Below are 21,314 nucleotides of genomic sequence, written 5' to 3'. Positions count from 1 at the left end.
GCCGACACTACGATTCACAACCATCTGCAGACTGGGTGCCACGCCGCCAAGCTCCACCCTTGCCCTTCACTGCACGCAGTTCTCTCCGTGGCTCACCTCAGTGAAGCAATGCTTTTCAGAACTTCGAAAGGCATTCAGTTTGTAACATTTCCATGATTGATGTTCCTGAGTTGTGAAACCTGATAATCATTACCAGCGCCGTCTCTTCTTCTAAGCCGGCCGGTGTGGCTGTGCGGTTCTAGGCGCTTCAGTCTGGAATCGCGTGACCGCTACGGTCGCAGGTTCGAATCCTGCCTCGGGCATGGATGTGTGTGATGTCCTTAGGTTAGTTAGGTTTAAGTAGTTCTAAGTTCTAGGGGACTGATGACCACAGGCCAAAACATTTATTTACCTAAGTAAATTTAAATGTCTGATGCATGTATGTTTTGTATCTGGAACGAAATTTGTGTTCGTTTCGGTGTAATGATTCCAGAACTGCCCCTTCCTTTTTACCTACGCCCCGTGATTGACCACGTTTAATTAATCTAACAAGTGTCTTTTTCATGCACATAATTAGGGTCGAGTGCAATGCTTTCGAGGCACACCGTCTTTTATGTTCCACTTAGAGTATACGATGCGACGGTATCGTGTACCGCCGTACACGCAGCAGAACACAGTTAGCATCACATGCTGTAAGAAATATTAATAAGGAATTAGTTACAGTCTATACATCAAAGGTATTAAGGAGCCACTTAGTATCTTATCAGATTTTCTCACACAGATGCAATACCTATACATTGTCAGCTGTGTAAAAATCATCTAATATTGTTTTTAAACAGAAGTATAGGAGTACGTGTTTGAACAGTCTTCATGTGATTTTTCAGAGCGAGATTACAATTTCATAGATTCGTTTAAAAAAAGAAAGCTTATATCCAAAATGCATCAAATTACGTTGTAAGTATTTCGCACCAAGCTATTTTTTTAAGTATGTAAATAGGAAAGAACATCTTGATTTGTGTCAGTTTAAATAATAGTAAGGAGTGACACAAGGAGCAGCACACAAGGCTGTTGAGTGGAGGGCTGAGCGAAGTAAACACACAACGGCAGCAGCATTCACAGTCACACATACCGTCCTTTAATTCCATCAGCATTCAGATCCCAAGTAATGAGTAAGCTTTGATGCAAAATTATATAGTCACATGAGTTCGCAATGTCGGCCAGAGTGACAACAATGATAACAACCATACTAAACAGTAACGACTCACAGTTTGAAATCCACTTCAGGTACCAAAACTGTCTGGCAATAATGTCTAATAGTAACACAAGAAAATCTCACTTACAGCAGTAAATAATAAAACAAAGAAGCTCAAACTTCAGGTAACTCCAGTATGAAACACAAAATTTCAATTCCAAAATGATTAATATCTTGTGCCAAAGAGGCGTTGATAATGATAACATAGAATGTCAGTCAGACTGTGAATTTAAACGACTGAAAATTTTAAATCAGCTCCAGCTACCAAACTTGATTAAGACAAAAAACAAGTAAATAATGATATTTAACTGAGTTAAAATTACAAATCACCTTCAGTTGCCAAAACTGACTGAGACAAGAAAATCCTCCAAACCAGCAAATAATGAAACGTACAATCACGAGTGTTAAATTATTTCAGTATTGAAAACCAGATTTCAATCCCAAAATGATTAACGTCTTGGGCCCAAAGTGGCTTTAGTAGTAATACCCAAGTCTGTCCCTTTAAACAGTAACAATTAATCATGGAATATTTTGGGTGTTCTACAAACAAGTATGCAAAAGATAATAAAATAACGAGGTGATTGGGCAGATATACCTACTCGCCCCTCCCCACAAATGTGCGGCCAAACACTGCGACAGCACAACGAGGCACCATCTCCTCCCCACGGTTAGAAAGGCCAGAGAGATTAAGAGGTACATCTACAACACACTAGGGTCGTGCATGGACGACCAATAATGGCCAGCATACCACAGCAAATTACATCGTTATAATTCCACGGAAGGACAAGTTATCACATGAGCTGTTTTAAAACACAGAACAGAAATCAACAGGCCCGGGAACGAATCGCACACAAGCGTCAGTAACGGCGGGCATGTGATACGGACACACAACACAGCTAGCACAAGCTCGAAGACGAACATGTAAGCGCACGGGAAGCGAAGAGAGTTAACGAATCGCCAACGACCAACCGATCTTCGTTAACTGCGAAGAGAGCGGCCCTCAACGATACAGCGGCCAGCCAATGATGATGATGACTGATTTTTGGGGCGCTCAATTACGCGGACATCAGCGCCCGTAAATGACCCAATTTATACACAGTCTAAGTTTTACACAATCCAATCTAACCACTATCACGAATGATGATGACGAAATGATGAGGACATCACAAACAACCTGTCACCAGGCATAGAAAATTCCCAACCCGGCCGGGAATTGTACCCGGGACCCCGTGATCCAAGGCAGCAACGCTAGCCACTAGACCACGACGCGGCCAGCCAACTGACGGTTGTGTGCAACCAGTCCTGGCAGACAAATGGCTCTGAGCACTATGGGACTCAACTGCTGTGGTCATTAGTCCCCTAGAACTTAGAACTAGTTAAACCTAACTAACCTAAGGACGTCACAAACATCCATGCCCGAGGCAGGATTCGAACCTGCGACCGCAGCGGACTTGCGGTTCCAGACTGCAGCGCCTTTAACCGCACGGCCACTTCGGCCGGCCGTCCTGGCAGAAATAAACCTTGCGGCAAGCACGAATAACTCATTCAAACGATATTAAAAAACAAGAAAATAATATTACACTTCATTTAAAGATATTAAATAAGTCAATATGATTTACCCTTTGTGACGGTACGTCACAGAAATGGACATTTGGAGAAACGGAAAGGAAGTTTTTGTTATGAGACGTGTGAATTATAAATTATTTCAAGACTGTGTACGTGTGCGCCATGTATAACAAATAGTAAAGAACGTAAGTTATTATTATCAAAACACAAATATCGATGTAATTAACAAAACAGTTTTTTTGGTATAATCTCTGTGTAACATAGGTCGTGAAGATCAGAGAAAATGCTTTGACTGAACTAGCTCTCCTGTTTTGTTTCGTCTAGCGGTAGGCCGCCATAGTAGTGCTGTCTGACAATTAACGTAAGTTTTATCTGTATTATTGAAAAATACAATAGAATTTGTTATTGGAAAGTGTGTATTATTGACTTAGTTGTCACCTCAAATGATCGCAACCATTAATTATAATTAACAATATTTTTACAGAACTTCATAGTACAGGGGGCTCATCTCCCCCAGCAGGATATAGTCGGCCATTACGCTGACTGTATTACTTAATTAAAATATCGTGTCATAATATTAAACGTAAATGCGGGAGACTTCTCAATTTTGATCTTTCGTTAATTTCGAAGTTAAAATTAATTTCAGTTACCAAAACTCACAGCACTGAATGAGTTCAGTACGTTTCATTTTGGCCGCCTAACGGCAGACGAGATTCTCTCCAGTTTTGCCTTGCAAATAATGAATAAGAAATATTGAAAAGCATTACATTCCGCAATATCTCAGTTAATCTTTATGTAATTTGGTACATAAATAACCAGTAGCCCCTGAGAACCATATTAATAATTAAAGTTTGCGTAAGAGTACACATTTTCTTTTCTAAATAGCAGCGCTCACGCGAACCATTAGAAGGCGGTGAGTCGCGCTCTGTGTTTAAAAAATATTATATCGTACGTACTTCGGGGCAGCCAATGTCCATACAAGTGTTATCGCGGTATAAGTTAATTAAGTCTCATGCTAGCCCACAATATTTAAAGCCACCCCAACCAAAATCATAAAATATACAATTATAAAAATAAAAATATACACTTATACCGTGATACCTTTCATGACCAGAATGAGTAATCACAGGGAAAAGTTACGTTCAAGGCAAAGTCAACAAAACATATGATCAATTTGGAATCAACAGGAACGACCTACAAGACACCGAATATTCGTATTAACGACACACTGTTCCATCGCCAGAACACTTCCGCTAACGCGCGAAACTCATTGCGTTACACTGTACAAATCTCGGTCGGTCGCAACCCTCATCATAGCTTTCTTACCCTCACTCAACTGACAGAAATGGTGTCGAGCAATTATGGGGAAGCCGAAACTCCCCTTCCAGCACGTCGCTCTAACCACCTCGCTGAAAATACTAGTACGCGCTACGCCTGCTCCCCGTGCAGCTCGGCCCTCTGAAGAACGCTGAAGAACTGCTCGCTCAACAGCCTTCCTCTCGCAGAGCGTCGGGGAAGGTAAACACCCGGCTGCACTCGGCGGAAGGCGAGCTCTCGTATCTTGACCGGTGTCTGTTTCCAACTCAACTCGCCGGCTTCGGGCCACGTGCCCCCTGCGCGACAAAGCCAGCAGACGGCACTGCAGACCCATCAAAGCGCGCAGCGGGAGAGAGCACGAAGCCGAACCGATAAATCGCGGGTGAGCCACACGGCTCACTTCTAAGTAAAACTAACGAAGGATATCAACTTTCTTCAATGCGGTTGTTCGCCCGATGACAGCTGTTGCTGATCTTTTCTAGTAATAGCTGCAAACTCGGTATCATTAGCGTACGACACAGCAAGTATGTGCTAGGTGCAAGTGCCAAACATAAAAAGATAAAATTGTGCGCAACGCATCACTAAAGCTCCTCCACTGTCACTGAAAACGCTTGTTAGCTATGCTTGAATTAGACCTTACAGAATATATTGATGCCTATCACATGCCCTTTGGCTATAAGAATTCAGTATTAAAATATCTTTAACCAAGTAGCAATACATACGATCCCTAGTGCTTGACTTCGCTAAAAATGTGTGATCCATCTGGAAACGATAACTTTGTATTGATTTAATACATTCCGATATTCAATGAAACTCCTTCAGGCAAGAATTATTTTAGTAAAACCACCACTTAATTTCGCACTTATTCGAATGGGAAGACGATGTAACGCTTCTCCAAATCGGGAAGACGGGTTGATATATACCTAACATTCTATTATGTTACACAGCGGGAAGGTACTCCAAGTTAAACAACTGATCGAGATTTAAATGAACTACAATGCGTCAGTCGTTACCGTCCGTGAGCTGAGCAAAAGTGGATATTCGATACTAGCTTGAAAAATAAAGGAAGTTGATAAACAGAGGAAATTAATATGAAAATAATCACTCCACACTTGTAACGGAATCGTATCAAACTGAGAAGTTCCATGAAAACAGATATGCTTATCAAATGCTAAATGTATGTGAGTAGCATATGACCGAAACCGGCTCCACTGCAGAGTAAGTAGATTGTCCATATATTTACCATAGTGCATTCCGTAGTTGTAAATATCACGTCAATATTAATATATAGTCGTTAGTACCATAGAAAGTGTATTACTGATATTACTGAAATACTGTCCAGTTCGTCAAATGTTACATAGACATTACCGATTTTGAACAGAACAAATAGCTCAGGGACAATTATGTATGAGTGATAACAAGGCGACACATGTTGGAGATTGTTATGATAAGTGTATCGTATTAAAATGAGAAATTCTAGTTACCACCGATAATATTCATGGAAAGGACTGAAACGTCGACTGTATTTCAATAAATTACATGATTAGCCCGTTCATCTTATGAGTGGCAGTCACATTTTTTAGTATGAACTTTTTACTCAGTATTATACTCCACTATTGCGCACCATGGTGCTAAAAAGGAACAGAGGCCGTAAATGAACTGCATCCATCTGAGAATTTACTGTCTTACATCGAAACACGGGTAGCGGTGGACTATAAAATGATATAGAGCTTACAATTTGATGGATGGTAGCTGTTAAACAAATTCACTTCCATACCACTTATCCGATCAGCGTTAGCCTCTCAAATAGTGACTGAATACACGTTTCTCACTCGTTAAAGTTCTTCGCTGGTCGGTACTACAACTTGGTTCTTTGCTTTTCGAGAACAGTGCACTACCAAATTTCTCTTGTCGTGGATACATCTTTGACTGACACAAAGTTTCTGCTGATCAGTTGTTTCTCAAGGTAACATTCACGTTCTTCACTGCGCAATGTAGGAAAATATTCAGCTAAATGTAGGAAAATATAATCTCATTGACAAAACAGATTTATGCATAAGTGTGCCAACAGTTTTTCGCAGTTTAATTCAGTCTGTTGAAAATACGAACATTTGTTCCACAATCTCTCTCTGTGCGTAACTTCATAATCATTATTTAATGCGTTCTCCATTCAGTAACTGCTCTCCGATTTACTGATCACCTACCCGACACACTCGACCACCACCGCATTAACAGAGACGTCGACTACAGATTAGCTGAAGAACAGGAGGACGACGGATGGATTTCACGAAAGGCTTTGCATCAAAAACACTCATTGTATTCGTGTTAGTGCATGAGTTCATAGATTTGTAACGCCATGTATAGAATATATTCATGGGAGCAACTAGCGTAAATTCAGATTAGCAACACTGTTATTCTCATAGAGCCAGGATGTTAATTTATTCATGTGTCAAGTGAATAAACGGGAACACAATTTCTTTCGACAATGGTTTTGGCTAGGAGAACATCGCTGTGAACGAGAACTCTTCAGTATCTTCCTAAGGTAACAGTGTTTTTTTACTATAGCTGAGACAGATACGTGATTCCAGCTCTGCCACATAGTGAGGAGAATGCATAACAAACAGCTGAGGTCTAACTTCTCCGCATCTGACTCGGCATTCTATGCATTTTTCATAACATCATAACTTGCATGAATAAGTGGCGTTCTCGTACTCAGTGTCTGTGTTCTGTTACGGGACATTTCGCCATTTCCTTGCTAATTTAATTTATGTCTCGTTTAACATTCAAAAATGTTTCTGGAAGTTGTAATCTAATCAGTAAGAGTTTGAAGCATCTTTAAACGACTCCTCGGCGCAAGCAGTAAATTCCGCCCTTACAAATTTGCACCACAGATATGACGAGAGTGCTACATACCACTCATAGCCCCATTTCCTTCAAACGAAACTATTTCCGGCTTCTCTGTGGACACACCATTTAAGGGACAGAAGAACGACTATCTGTTAATCTCTGTACGGAGCTCGACCTCAGCTGAATTTCCCATTATAGCCGTTACACTAGACGTTTAGGAGAACCATTAATACGTTATGTGATTCTTGTCGGAAACTACTGTATCCGCATTTTAACAGTAAACCTCTCCGTGTTACACAGTGCCTCTCGTGTAGCGTTTGCCACTGGGGTTTGATGAAAATGTGCGAAAAGGACTCGGACTTTGTAAACGAACCTTTATCAACACTCCTACATTGGTTCACCTCCATTTCTACAACTCCCATTTCCCACAAATTGCATAGCCGGCGATGCGATGCATTCTGCACATCATCCTCCCCTGTAGCGCTTGTAGTAACAGCAGAGACAACAAGACCATCACGTGCTTCATCTGATCAAAAAAGGTCTTCATTGTCCCAAACACTAGGTCAACATTAAGGAAAACATAATAACTACGTTACCTAAGTTACCACTTTAAAATTTTTTTTTTCTAATACGAAGGCTTTTTCAGCTGGAAACCAGTATTTACGTCGTTACAGTCAGGCCCCATTTGCGCACTAAAAACAATTCAACAGCAAAATGAATAGAAATCTAGTCGACTAGAATTTGCAGTAATCTACCAATGAAGGCTCTCCGTTGCTGTAAGTCAGTGTGCTTATTTCAGAGCGAAACGCTGTCGTATTAACGGTAAATATTTAGTGAGACATTGAATTTCATATTCAGGATACATGGATTTCCCTAACAAGGGAAAAAATCTTGAAAATAACAGTTACTCGGGATGATAAAGTTATTACATTGTTACTACTGATGTTCTCCGCAAAACTAATTTCTTGAATATAATGCTTGCTTTACGTAAGCTTTAACAAGCCAGTCTGTGTTACTGAGATAGCCACCATGGTGAATGATCATAGCCTGTGGAAATAATTTATACCATAGAAAATAGTTGCTAACCGTCAGTTCAGCAAACATGTACACTTAATTGCAGACCGCTTGATACAGGGTGTTTCAAAAATGACCGGTATATTTGAAACGGCAATAAAAACTAAACGAGCAGCGATAGAAATACACCGTTTGTTGCAATATGCTTGGGACAACAGTACATTTTCAGGCGGACAAACTTTCGAAATTACAGTAGTTACTATTTTCAACAACAGATGGCGTTGCAAGTAATGTGAAAGATATAGAAGACAACGCAGTCTGTGGGTGCGCCATTCTGTACGTCGTCTTTCTGCTGTAAGCGTGTGCTGTTCACAACGTGCTAGTGTGCTGTAGACAACATGGTTTATTCCTTAGAACAGAGGATTTTTCTGGTGTTGGAATTCCACCGCCTAGAACACAGTGTTGCTGCAACAAGACGAAGTTTTCAACGGAGGTTTAATGTAACCAAAGGACCGAAAAGCGATACAATAAAGGATCTGTTTGAAAAATTTCAACGGACTGGGAACGTGACGGATTAACGTGCTGGAAAGGTAGGGCGACCGTGTACGGCAACCACAGAGGGCAACGCGCAGCTAGTGCAGCAGGTGATCCAACAGCGGCCTCGGGTTTCCGTTCGCCGTGTTGCAGCTGCGGTCCAAATGACGCCAACGTCCACGTATTGTCTCATGCGCCAGAGTTTACACCTCTATCCATACAAAATTCAAACGCGGCAACCCCTCTGCGCCACTACCATTGCTGCACGAGAGACATTCGCTAACGATATAGTGCACAGGATTGATGACGGCGATATGCATGTGGGCAACATTTGGTTTACTGACGAAGCTTATTTTTACCTGGACAGCTTCGTCAATAAACAGAACTGGCGCATATAGGGAACCGAAAAGCCCCATGATGCAGTCCCATCGTCCCTGCATCCTCAAAAAGTACTGGTCTGGGCCGCCATTTCTTCCAAAGGGATCATTGGCCCAATTTTCAGATCCGAAACGATTACTGCATCACGCTATCTGGACATTCTTCGTGAATTTGTGGCGGTACAAACTGCCTTAGACAACACTGCGAACACCTCGTGGTTTATGCAAGATGGTGCCCGGCCACATCGCACGGCCGACGTCTTTAATTTCCTGAATGAATATTTCGATGATCGTGTGATTGCTTTGGGCTATCCGAAACATACAGGAGGCGGCGTGGATTGGCCTCCCTATTCGCCAGACATGAACCCCTGTGACTTCTTTCTGTGGGGACACTTGAAAGACCAGGTGTACCGCCAGAATACAGAAACAATTGAACAGCTGAAGCAGTACATCTCATCTGCATGTGAAGCCATTCCGCCAGACACGTTGTCAAAGGTTTCGGGTAATTTCATTCAGAGACTACGCCATATTATTGCTACGCATGGTGGATATGTGGAAAATATCGTACTATAGAGTTTCCCAGACCGCAGCGCCATCTGTTGTTGAAAATTGTAACTACTGTAATTTCGAAAGTTTGTCCGCCTGAAAATGTACTGTTGTCCCAAGCATATTGCAACAAACGGTGTATTTCTATCGCTGCTCGTTTAGTTTTTATTGCCGTTTCAAATACACCGGTCATTTTTGAAACACCCTATATTTATTCAATTGGATCGAACAGCATGTATTGAGCTATGGGAGCAGGAAAGGAGAGGTCGTATTCACTTTCAGAGAAGCACAGAAAATATTACCCAAATAATAGAGTCAGTTTAACACACATATTTTACAGCACCAGATGAGCGAGCAAATACAACCAACAGCCAGAAAGACATAACACCGCAGCCTTATCTGCTACAAGGCCGCAGAGAGGGCTTAATCACACTTCTAACGAATGCAATGGTTCCGTAGGAGCAGAAAGGAATGAATTGCGTGAGATTAAACAATCAGTAGGGAGAGATTTCTCAGAATTCCGCGATACCATTAGTGGGCTAATAGACTTGCTCAGAAAGAAATATCCCGAGCTAAGTGGGTTGTGCATGACACACAATCAGTTGCGCACAAACCTGAAACGATGGAAGCTACTGAAGTAATGTCTAGTTGGACGCAGCATGTGCACTCTAAGCTAGCTGTTCAGCCGTTGCAACAACCAGAATACTCGGTGAGGTAAGTGCTGAGTTGTACTTCAGTGCGTATGGAAGACAATTAAAAACCGGCGGTTTCAGGCATTACCCAGCGATATTTATTCGCGAATTTCACAGTGTATTGCCACGTTTATGGAATAATGTCCTAACAATAGGTTTCATTAGTGGGTACATTCCTAATCACTCTGCACTCTGGATTACGGAGGGAGCACAGTGCTGTTGTACATCCGATGATTTTCTGGCCGAATATTAGGCGAACATTATAGAAGAACACCTTGGGAAATAAATATTAAATCCAGAATCATTCAACAGGACGTAATGTGCATTGTATATATTGAAACTGGGGACCTAGAAACGACGGAGTGGCTTCTTTCCGCCATAGCTCGCAGTGGTTCACAACCCCACAATAGGTCACAGCAGACGAGTGTAACCCCAAATGTTTGCATGGTAGAGTAATTATGGTGTAAGCGTACGTGGAGACAGTGTTTGCGCAGCAATTGAAGACATAGTGTACCTCAGGCAGAATGAGGGGAACCAGACCGCATTCGCCGAGATATCCACAGGCTTGCCAACACACTGGACCTCGACACAAATCCGCCGGGCGGATTCGGATGGGGACTAGCACACCTTCCCACTAGGAAAGCTGGGCGTTAGACCGCGCGGCTAGCGAGCCGGGATATTCGACAGGGTAGCCTGAGATGTTATTTTGAGAAGTAAATTACGAGGCTTGCCCAGAAAGTAATGCACCGCATTTTTTCTTAAACAATTTTTTATTGAAAATAATGAGTATTACACACATGAAAGAATGGTGTTTTATCTAGATAGTCTATATTTCCACGTAATCTACATCCTGTTCTATTGTCTTCCTCCAGCGCGAAACAAGGTCGTGTATGCTCTGTCGGTACCAAACGTCGTCCTGGAGGCGAAGCCAGTGCTTCACTGTGTGAATCACCTCCTCATCGTCCTCAAAATGTCTTCCACGAGTGGTATGGCTCAAACAAGGGTAAGAGCGAGGGGGCTAGGTCAGGACTGCAGGGTGGATGGGGTAACACTGTCCGACACTGTTTTGCGGTGTGTTCTGCAGTCCTCGGGCTAGTCTGGGGCCGAGCGTTATCGTGTTGTAGCAAACATCTCCTGGGTTGCCTGCGGCACGAATGTCGCCGGAAGCGCGTCTTGAGTTTTGTTCATGTGTTGACATAATATGTTTCTGAATTAATGGTGCCCTATCTTGGCATCACGTCAATGAGACTCACACCTTCACAGTCCCAGAACACGGTGATCATGATCTTACCGGCGGAAGCAGCTGCTTTGAATTTTTTCTTCTGTCGAGAATGGGAATGGCGCCATTCCATCGATTGTCGTTTTGTTTCGGGCTCGAAATGGTGAACCCAGGTTTCATCACCTGTCACAATCCGGACCAAGAACGCCTCTCTCTCAGCTTCAAAACGTTGCAACAAATCAAGGCAAATGTTTTTTCTGTGCGATTTGTGATCCACCGTTAGGCACCGTGTGACCCATCTTGCACACACTTTTGAATGTCCAAGACTTGCAGATAATTACATCCACACTTCCTTTGCTGATTGACAGATGCAGCGCCAACTGCCGAGTCGTAAGGAGTCTGTCCTTCTCACTGAAACACTGCAGGTGTGACAGCCTTGGATCGTCTCCCCGACGGCTGCAAATCGTGCAGCTCCGCCGAACCGACTTCTAATGACATCACCGTCCGTGCGCAGTAAATAAATGTACCTCTGTCGACAGTAGATGCTCCATAGACGGTACTCAAGAGTTGCGAATATTTACGACAGTTTCTTTCTCTGCAGTGAAAATTCAATAACGGCACGTTGCTTGTAACGTACGTCACCTACAGACGCCATTTTGTAACTGTCCTGCAGCTACGCTATCTCTCGGAAGTTTCTGAAACTTGGCACGCTCACTCAGAAGACTTCGAATAATACATACGTAACGTTTCGCATTTGTAGCATTGTTTTCGTCTGAGAAAAAAAAAAGTAGTGCATTACTATCTGGGCAACCCTCGTAATAGAACAGTTTTTTATTTTCTCAGAGCATTTGTATGGGTAGCTCGTATTACATTTTTAGAAAAAATCACGTTTAATGCAAATGGTGTCTTTATACTCAGCTGATTGAATCATACTTAACAGAGTATAAAAATTTGTGCTGAATAATTCAGACAGTTTTGGGAAAGAATAAGCTTTTAGTGACTGCCGAGAAATCCTAAAGGGAGTCTCACTGGGTTAAATTTTGAGACCACTCCTATTCCTTACACATGTGAACGATCTCCCACTTCACAGTCAGCAAGCAAGAGTGATACTTTTGTACAGTTGCCATCGTTGGGGATAAGATGAAATTGCAGTTCATGAATTACAAATACTCTTGTATTCTGTACTATTTTACTCTGTATTCAAAACTATATAACTGGGACTTATACGCAAATCTACCCTCTGCTAATCCCTAAGCTCATATTAAACTCTTAGAGCATGCTGGAGCTCTTGGACAGCGATTTTAACTAACAATAACAGACTAATTTTAAGTATATTTACTGGTTCTTCATAGAACCTGATATCTAATCAATTTAACTATGCAAAGGATAACGCTAGCTCCACCTCGAACCAACATATTCAGTACAGAGGATAGTAACCGTTTGTTTTGTCATGAGCATTCCTTCACGAAAGAAGACGAAGTAAATATTCCAAAATTCGAAACCAGAACATCTTTTAGCATGAGTGACATAAAATAAGATATCTTAGGTGTTGCGAAACAACTCAAATCACTTAGGAAAGGCAGGTCTTCCAGTCCAGATGGTATACCAATCAGGTTACTTTCAGAGTATGCAGACACAATAGCGCCTTTCTTAGCAATCATATACAACTGCTCACTTGACGAAGAGTCTGTTCCTAAAGACTGGAAAGTAGCACAGGTCACGTCAATATTCGAGAAAGGAAATAGGAGAAACCCATTGAATTACAAACCCATATCACTGACCTCAATTTGCAATAGGATTTTGGAGCATATACTGTACTCGAACATTATGAATCACCTTGAAGAAAATGACTTTTGCGAGCATGTGGAGTATCGTACCAGTTGTGTGACTGGATTCGTGATTTCCTCTCAGAGAAGTCACAGTTCGTAGCGATAGCCGGTAAATCATCGAGTAGGACAGAAGTGATAACTGGCATTCCGCAAGGTAGTGTCATTGGCCCTCTGCTCTTCCCGATTTATATAAATGATCTAGGTGATAATCTGTTCAGCCCCCATAGATTATTTGCAGATTACGCTGATATTTACCATCTAGTAAAAACATCAGACGATCAATTCCAATTACAAAATGATCGAGAGAGAATTTCCGTATGGTGCGAAAAGTGGCGATTAACACTAAACATAGAAAAGTGCGAGGTCATACACGTGAATACTGAAAGAAATCCGATAAATTTTGGACATACAATAAATCGCACAAATCTAAAGGCTGTCAATTGGACTAAATACTTAGGAATTACAATTACGAGCAACTCAAATTGGAAAGACCACATAGGTAATATTGTGGGGAAGACACAACAAAGACTGCACTTTGTTGGCAGAGCACTTAGGAGTTGCGACAAACCCACTAAAGAGACAGCCTACATTACACTTGTCTGTGCTCTGCTGGAATATTGCTGAGCGGTATGTGATCCTTATCAGGTAGGATTGACGGAGGACATCGAAATAGTGCAAAGAAAGGCAGCTCGTTTCGTGTTATCGCGCAATAGGGGAAGAGTGTCACTGATATGATACGCGATTTGGGGTGGCAGTCACTGAAACAAAGGCGGTTTTATTTGCGGCGAGATCTATTTACGAAATTTCAATCACCAACTTTCTCTTCCGAATGCGAATATATTTTGTTGACACCCAACTATCTAGGAAGAATGACTGTCACAATAAAATAAGAGAAATCAGAGCTCGAACGGAAAGATTTAGGTGTTCCTTTTTCCCATCCGCCATTCGAGAGTGGAATGGTAGAGAAGTAGTATGAAAATGGTTCGATAAACCCACTGCCACGCACTTAAGTGTGAATTGCAGAGCAACCATGTAGATGTAGCATAGTGGAGATATTATTTGACATTGTTCCAGTAAAGCTTTTACCATTTTCCTGCTATCTTTTTTTCGTATTTGTAATCGTTCTTTGCAATGAGGTGCAGTACAATCTGCATTTAGTAAGGAAAGGAAGTGGTGATCCGGTTATACTGATCTCAAAAAGTGGTAGTTTATATTTAGCTGCATTTATTGGTCTAGGACACTGCCTTTAATATACATAACATTGATTCTAGGAGTGTAAATCACTTTTCGGATAATGGCTAAAGTTAAAACGGAACTTCAGTCGCACTATAGGGCAGAAGAGGAATGGGTTAAATTCAGCGTTGCTCCACGTAGCAGCATGTAACATCACATTCACACAAGAGTACGTAAAAACTACAGCAAAGAGGTAAGAGGGTTAGCGTGATAGATATTCGGACTAATTGAGCCAACTTGCACTGTCGGAAAGTGGAGCAAAACCTAGATTCATGACGACTGAGCTAATTATGTTATGCACTGTCAGAATGGTCACTATATCTGATACTGTTTAGGGAAGCTAGTTCGTGTGGACTGATTCTACAAATGAAGCCTACGGCGAAGTTTAAAATTTTAGGTAAATTAATGTATTTAGGTTTTATGGGCTATTATTCCAAACCAAGGAATTGAAACAATCTGATTGGACTGACAGTTGGTAACAAACACGCAGTGGTGGGAATCATAGAGTCCGTTAGTATTCACAAAAGCAACTCACTAGAAATTACTAAATTTGGACGTAAGACATGGCTGACGGCCATAATGATCATTCTACCATACTGCAGGAAATGAAACAACACTTAAATCACTCTCCATTTACGTACCACACGAACTGCTGTTACACACATGACCACACCTCACCTACAAATGTACAAGTAAAAGCTGAATTCTCGTAAAAGGTTATATCACGCTTTATAATACCGCGTTTGGAAAACATTAATAAACTTTAAAAACACTCTGATAGCTCAAGTGGACTTGGAACAGATTGCACGTACCTATGTAGTGAGCACTGTAGTTTGTAAGGGCTCCGTAGGCCCTTACTATAAATTTGCACTCGGCACAGGTCGATAGGGGCGAACAACCGATTGTGTCGTGTTGCGAGAGCGAGTGTGGAGTTGAGCGAGTGCCATGTTGCGGTTAGAGGTGTGTGGAGGTGGTTGTTGAAATGCAAGGCTTTAACGGAGAAGGGGGTCGCCATCGCCGTGGTTAGACCCATTTGTACTAGAAATGATACCGGGAAAGAGAAGAAGTATTATTACGAAAGTGATCAGTGACATTTCTAGGGCCGATATTTTGGTTTCGCGTCTACCGCGCCGGCATCACCTTCGATTGCAGTGTTGGATTGCAGTGTTGGATGCAGTGATGGATTAGCGTGTGACGATAATGGAAAATGAAGAAGCCTGTGCTGAGATTAGCCGTAATTAGATATGTATGACGAAGGCAGAGGCTGTCTCCTTTTTTTTTTCTTGTGTTTTTGAGACGAATATAGGTTCGTAATTAGTGAAACTGTGTTGGTGTTTTTCTTGTTACCAGACATTTCGTTGTTACAGTACTGAACAGGACGAACTGGAAAGTAACAACTTCCGTAGCAGTCAATTCCGATTACCAGCCCCATTAGGTACACGGTCATATTAATAAAAAATATTGGGCTGCTATTCGATCAGATCAGGTCGGGATAAATAAACAGAGGTGTTACACCTTGGCTTACCATGAATGGACAAGTGCAATCTTCGGACGAATAGTAAGAACAATAGGTAGTTTTATCTTGCTGAACGCGAGAAAATATTTTCCAAGTTCGGATGAAGACAGAGTATAAACTTTGTAATCGCGACAAGAAACAGTGCATTTTGAACAATACGAAGTAATAGCATCTTATGATTGTGAATAAACTGTTTTTCTCGCCATATTAGATAAGAGTAATAGTGTCGATAAACTGTGTTATAATGTGCAAACGCGTAGATCCACACGAAAAACTGTGAAAAGTGAGCACTAAAGAAAGACACGTGTGAACATTACCACAACAAAACGAGCTAAGAATTCGTCACAGAAGCTTTTACAGAAGTGTTTAGTAGTAATGTTATGACTGAAATTGCTTTTTGAATAATGAAAATCGAGCAACTTCATGTGGACCCATAAACTGTTATGTAGGCGACAATTTATGTGGCGACGCAATTGTTGAATGACGTCACGCAGACCCATGCAGCAGCTGCGCCAAAGAACTTCACACATCATCCCAACTACCTGTGCAAGGAGTACATCAGACGCAGACGCGCTACACTGGGCAGCGACCAGCGCGACTTCGAGGCACCGAGCGCCAACCCGGCATCTAGCGGCCGAACTACAAACTACGCCCACCTGCAGCGCCACGGAGTGGCCGACTGAGAACTACGACGACTCGCCACAGGTCTTCAGCGCGACTTCACGCGGCTCCGGCGGCAGTACAGTGCACGCCCACTTCAAACTTCAAAACATTGCGACTCGTGGTAACGTCAGTTGGTGAGTGAAGACAACTGGTTAGCATAACATTAAATTGCAGTACACTGTCTTCACGATAAATAAACAGTGTTAAACTGTGTTTTGCCTTAGGACAAGTGCTCAAAACACAGTAATTTCCGAAAGTTTGTGAAACATACTCTGAAATATAGCATACTTATTTATGTATACTGCACTGTCTAAATGGTGATTATACAGATATGCTCATTGTTTTTGGAGATTTTACATTTATAGATTTAATGAATGGTGTGATTTGTCTTATTTAAAACATTTTACATAAGCTGTGTATGTGAAAATTGATATTTGAAATTATTAGGTTTTGAGAGTCGTTATGTTCAGTACTCATACGTATTGTATCAATTTTGGGATTAACTGAAGATACTGCAGTTACTGTTTGATTAGTTTAGCGGTAATTAGGAGTGTTTTGGGTTACTAGAGGTTATTTTATATTACTTGCCTGTGCATTAAAGATAAACCAAACATGTGTACCAAAGATAAGCAGGAGGTTTGTGAGGCAGTAGCAGAAAGGAAAGGGATAGGACTGGAAGACAGAGATGATTCAGGAATCAGTGATTATGGATTGTCATTAGAAAGCCCATTAGCACATTCAACTAGTTACCCCGAGACACCGGGGCAAACGACGAGAGATAAGCCAGCTTCAGAGGGTGAGGATATGCGGTCGATGTTAGCAGACTTGTTAAAGGAAACCAAGGCAACAAAAGTGAGGGAAGAAATATTCCGCAAATCATTAGAGGAAGGTTTACAAGAAACTAGAGAAAGGGAAGAAATATACCGAAAATCATTAGAGAAAGGTCTACAAGAAACTAAAGAATCATTAAAGGAAGATTTAGAAGAAACCAAAGAAAGCTTAGAAAAATCATTTAAGGAAACACTAGCACAAGAGATCAAAACATCGCAAATGAAGATAGAATATAATCTGAAGAAGGAAATGCAGGAGTTACAAGAACGACTGAAGATGGACATCAACAAGAGAGAGAGTAAGCTACAGAAGAGCATAGACCAAGTCCAGGGAGACGTGGAGAAGATGGAAGGAAAGTTAACAAAAAAGATAGAAGATGATATTGAAGAAACTAAAGCCGAATTGGGAGAAAGGATCGCTGAAGTGGAAACAAATTGCAATCATCGAATCGCCGAGGTGACGCAGATGCAGAAACAATGCAATGATGCGGTTAAGGGGATAGGAGATAGGCAAAACCAACTGGCTGTCAATCTGAGAAATGCTATAGCCATGCAACGAGCAGAGGATAACAAGAGGGTTGCAATGGAGGTCAGGCAATTACAACAGGGAGTGCAACAATTGGAGAGCAAGACAGAAGAAATTGATAAACGAATTAGCAATGCCACTTTAACCGTTGGGGAAGGTAGAGTCGTTACCTTGATGAACAGTGATAATCGGTACGTCCAAAATAATACAGGGCAGAAGTTTAAACCGAAAGGAGGGTTGCACCCAATGATATTTATGAAATGGTTAAAAGAAGTTTTTCCAGCACATTTCAAAGACGCAGACAAGATTCAATTTGCAATAGATAGGATGGAAGGTGAGGCTTTCACTTGGGGAGTCAGGAAGAAGGAAGGGACTACTAGTTATGATTAGTTTGAAGGGGAATTCGCGAAGAAATACTGGTCCAAAAGTCATCAGTGTGCAGCACTTGAGGACCTACTACACCGCAAGTCACTTAATACATGGAGAGGAACGTTGAGAGAGTTTGCTGAACATTTGTGGGAATTGAACGAAACCTTGGAACCACCCCTGAGTGGTGACATAATGATATCAGCGATAAAAAGAAGATTGAGCCGGAGAATGCAAGAAACTGTATCCGGGAGCCTGATTAAAGATAAAGATACTGTAATGGAAGTATTGGAGCAATTAGAAACTATTCATGCACAGGAAAACAATCAGATGTGTGATCAGAACCAAGATGGAAATAATTACCATCAAATTCATTTTGATGGCCCACCAAATTACAGAGGTAGAGGTGGGGGTAATGGACCTAGGAACCATTGCAATGGTCGACAGTTTCACCACAACCATGGGAGAGATGATGATGATAATGACAGGAATTATGAGAGAAGAGATGATAGACAAAGGGATCACGAGGTATGAATTGAAGAAAGTTAGGTGTAGGGAGCCAGCAACTCTTTTTGTGGTATACCAAGTGGCGACTGGTACACTCCCAGCTGGGTGAGACTTTATTTCTTATTTCAAGTTTCACTCCTCTACCATCTTTCTCTATCCTTAGGTTAAGAAAGTTAGTGTGTAGTAGTTGGGATTGGTAGTGGTCATCCAAGTGATTCAGTCCGGAACCATGTAGCATATTTATAGTTGACTTAAAATAAGGATAAGTAGTTACTGTTAATGTAGAGTGTGAGATCTCAGAGAATCAATAAGTCAAAAATCAGCTTAGTGTCAGTACATTGCAAAATTATTAGTGCCAGAAGTAATAAAATGAGAACCAGATCAGAAAGCTAATGTTTATAAAATGTGGTGGGAAGCTAATTGGTCAAACAAGAGTTTGTGTAATCTTATAGAGTTGTTTTGTGAGGCATGAAAAGATCAAACTGTTGTGAGAAAGTTGAAGTAATGTATCAGCTTGTAATTAGGATGGCATATAAGGAAACAAATGCATGACGAGATAGTTGTTCGAATAAATGATGTGAAATATGATGAACGGACAGGCCAAGGAGCCTGGAGTAGTAAATTTATGTAGTTATTGCAGCGGATATGGATGATTGATGTAAGTTGAAGATATATATTTATTTGCAGTTGAAGTTGCTGTTAAGTTGAGAGAATTATGTGTAATGAAATGTATTGAGTATGAGATGTTTGAAGTATTGACGTGTATGGAGGATTGGTGTAGGTTGAAGATAGATATACATTTATTTGCAGTTGAAGTTGCTGTTAAATTGAGGGAGTTATGTGTAAAGAAGTGTACTGAGTATGAGATGTTTGATGTATTGAAGTATGTCTTTTAGCACATGAGCAACGTCTGTTTGCAAGTTATTTGTAGGTATATATGTTGACCGGGAGTATGCTGATAAAAGAGAAAGGGTAAGTCATGAGTCATGAATAATTCATGTATCCAATTAGCTATCAGAGTCAGTTATGGTTATACTTAGGTCAGGCTTTAGAAGAAGGATTCTGGGACTGTGTATTAAATAATAAATATCCGTATGGTGGATTTGAATTAATGTCAGTATAACAGGAAATATTGTACCTCTCATCTAAGCTTTCTTGATAACAATTCCCATATGGCAGTAATGTTTGGCAAAATGAAATTATCAGTAGTTTAAAATTTTTCATTGGATGACCACATTAGTTATTGTTATGCAAACAGTTACATGAGACATACTTAGTGCAATAATGGAGCATTTAATATTATGGAATCTGTAGAGGTATGAGGGATTGTAAAATAATTGCATAAGTCAATGTATAATGTTATATTTTGTTTTGATATTCTATTTTGCTTGTGTTAAAGACTCAAATGGATAAGTTGTGGATTTCTTCCTTAACTTTAATTTGTGTTGACCAAGTGAGTTATAAAACTTCCTGGCAGATTAAAACTGTGTGCCCGACCGAGACTCGAACTCGGGACCTTTGCCTTTCGCGGGCAAGTGCTCTACCAACTGAGCTACCGAAGCACGACTCACGTCCGGTACTCACAGCTTTACTTCTACCAGTACCTCGTCTCCTACCTTCCAAACTTTACAGAAGCTCTCCTGCGAAACTTGCAGAACTAGCACTCCTGAAAGAAAGGATATTGCGGAGACATGGCTTAGCCACAGCCTGGGGGATGTTTCCAGAATGAGATTTTCACTCTGCAGCGGAGTGTGCGCTGATATGAAACTTCCTGGCAGATTAAAACTGTGTGCCCGACCGAGACTCGAACTCGGGACCTTTGCCTTTCGCGGGCAAGTGCTCTACCAAGTTCTGCAAGTTTCGCAGGAGAGCTTCTGTAAAGTTTGGAAGGTAGGAGACGAGGTACTGGTAGAAGTAAAGCTGTGAGTACCGGACGTGAGTCGTGCTTCGGTAGCTCAGTTGGTAGAGCACTTGCCCGCGAAAGGCAAAGGTCCCGAGTTCGAGTCTCGGTCGGGCACACAGTTTTAATCTGCCAGGAAGTTTCATATCAGCGCACACTCCGCTGCAGAGTGAAAATCTCATTCTGGAAGTGAGTTATAGTTAGAGTGATAGTAGGATGGACAGCATGAACCCCGCTGAAAGGACGGCATACCAAAGGGGTAGCTGGCATTCAACTAGTTTTTTTGTCCTTGTCTTTGCTGTAGCAAGTTATAACAAATATGTAGTTAATGACTCGTACAAACCTTTGAAAGTGAAGATTTTTGGTAATTGAATGTAAGATAAGTTTGTGAAAATATTTACCATGCCATATTAATTAAGACAGATTGATGTTGTATGATGTTTCTGTAGGGGCAGTGTGCTACCAGAGCCAATAGGATATTATTTGTAATATAATAATTCATATGTCATGTGTTCACGTAATAATTTTTGATTTAATGTTGCGTGTTACATTCAATATGGACTATAGAGGATTATTGCTGCTTGATGGAAAATTGTGATTA

This window comes from Schistocerca serialis, chromosome 2, assembly GCF_023864345.2.
Source record: "Schistocerca serialis cubense isolate TAMUIC-IGC-003099 chromosome 2, iqSchSeri2.2, whole genome shotgun sequence".
In the NCBI taxonomy this organism is placed as follows: Eukaryota; Metazoa; Arthropoda; class Insecta; order Orthoptera; family Acrididae; genus Schistocerca; species Schistocerca serialis.
This window is presented reverse-complemented; position numbering follows the sequence as displayed.